Here is a 2,369-nt window from a genome sequence, read left to right on the forward strand (position 1 = left end):
GCCTCCCGCAGCCGCCACTTCGGCTCCGCCTCCCACCGGTCGCCTCCCGCCGCCGCCGCGGACCCCGCTCGCCGTGCCGCGCGGCTTCGCCTCCTGCGGCGCCGCGTCCGCCGTGTCGGAACTCGCCTCCGCCCGGCACCGGGGATCTCCTCCACCGTGCCCCCTCGTCTTCGTCAGCCAGATCCTGTCGGGCCGGACCGGATCCGGCCTCCACGAGCATCTCCGGCCGTCCCCAAGCCCCGCCGTCCGTCGTCCTCCTCATCCCAGGTGAGTTACCCCGGCCATCCTCGAAATCCGACATATCCTAAGTCCATGTTTTCTAACATTCTGAGCCCCTATTCATCACATCATAACTTCATCACCGTTGCTCCATTTTGCGTGCATGAGATATAAATTTTTTCATCTAGATGTCCTCTTCATTTTGTTCCATTGCACCATGCTTGTTTGAGTCCATATTGATGCCCTAATAGTTGATGCAAGAGTGCTATAAAATGTTAGTTCCTATTTCTTATCAGTTTATGAGCATTTGTCATTTTTTGCCATGATTATTGTGTGCTGCATATGGCTATGAGCTCTACAGGTGTTTTGGGATATGCCATGCCATCTTTACAGGGGTGTATGCCATGTATTTTTGTGATCAATGTGGTGACTAGCACAAGCATGCAAAGTAGCTCTCGTAATGTTGCTGATTTCAGGGACTTAGAATTTCACTAAGTCATTTCCCCGCTGTTATTTTAATGACATGTATTCATGTTGCTACAGAGTGATTCAGCCTCTTTTGATTATGTTCAGTAAGGATGATTTGGGCATATGGTTGTGCTCTATCCATCCATGTCCTTGTTTGCATTTATGGAGTGCCCTAGCATGACTCAATCTTGCTCTACTTTTGCTATAAAATGTTCCTGGAAGATTGTTTACGTGTTAATCAATTTTGCCAAGGTTGTTGTAGTTGATCCATGCATGCTATGAGATTGTTATTGCCATGTTTAGCTTCTTGATCATGTCTTCTTGCTGGTAGTATGCTTAGCTTGTCATGCAATGCCTTGTGTTGAGTGAATCGAGCTCGCAAACATGCCTTCATAATTCTGTTTCTGCCATGTCCAGTTTTCTACTAAGTCTGAATCTGTTAACGAAACTTGCTATGTTTACATGGGTGCCATCATATCTTCTGATCCTTTTTGCCTTATGGTCAGTAAGGGACTTTTGTTATATGCTCTGAGTAGATTCATGCCATGCCTTGTATTGCTATGATCTGATCCTGTAGCATGTTGTTATCTTGCTCTAAACATTGCTTCCAGATGTTAATTCCTGACATGTTAGTATTTTCACTAAGTCTGTGATGTTAATATCTTTTGCACTTTTGCCATGCTTGTTTGAACCTGCTCTTGTGTGATTTAGTCGCAGCTCAGTGTTCATCTTTTGTCAAGCATCTTGACTAGATCACTGCCATGTGCATTGTTTCTATGTTGGAGTGCAGTAGCTTAGTTTCTTGTTGCATTTAGATGGCATCATGCTGTTAATCGCAGGATTGTGCCATTATTGTTTTGCTTGCCATTTGCAAACCGTGCATCCGATTCCGGTGATCTTTATATCGATTTCGACCGAAATCATCTCATCTTTCCAGCGGCGCACTTGGTTTTCCAAGTTGAGGCCTGGTTCAATATTTCCCTTGTGAAGCATGCATATGCATTGCATATCACATCCCGCATATCATGCCATGTTTTGCATCATGTTTCTTGTGCATTGCACCGTGGTTGATTGTTGTTTCCTTTGCTTGTGTTCTTGCCTTGGGTAGAGCCGGGAGACGAGTTCGTGTTCGAGGTACCCGTTGAGTACGCTTACGAGGATCAAGCTTTCGTCTTCTCGAAGAACTTTGCAGGCAAGATGATCGTACCCTCAAAATCACTTCTATCTTTGCTTGCTAGTTGATCGCTCTTTTGCTATGCTCCGATACCTACCACCTGCTATATCATGCCTCCCATATTGCCATGTTCATCCTCTAACCCACCTTTCCTAGCAAACCATTGTTTGGCTATGTTATCGCTTTGCTCAGCCCCTCTTATAGCATTGCTAGTTGCAGGTGAAGATTGGAGTTTGTTCCATGTTGGAACATGATTATTGTCGGGATATCACAATATCTCTCTTATTTATTTAATGCATCTATATACTTGGTAAAGGGTGGAAGGCTCGGCCTTATGCTTGGTGTTCTCTTCCACTCTTGCCGCCCTAGTTTCCGTCATACCGGTGTTATGTTCCTTGATTTTGCATTCCTTACGCGGTTGGGTTATAATGGGAACCCATTGACAGTTCGCTTTGAATAAAACTCCTCCAGCAAGGCCCAACCTTGGTTTTACATTTGCCCTAACAAC

This window comes from Triticum dicoccoides, chromosome 7A (assembly GCF_002162155.2).
Source record: "Triticum dicoccoides isolate Atlit2015 ecotype Zavitan chromosome 7A, WEW_v2.0, whole genome shotgun sequence".
NCBI classification, from domain to species: Eukaryota; Viridiplantae; Streptophyta; class Magnoliopsida; order Poales; family Poaceae; genus Triticum; species Triticum dicoccoides.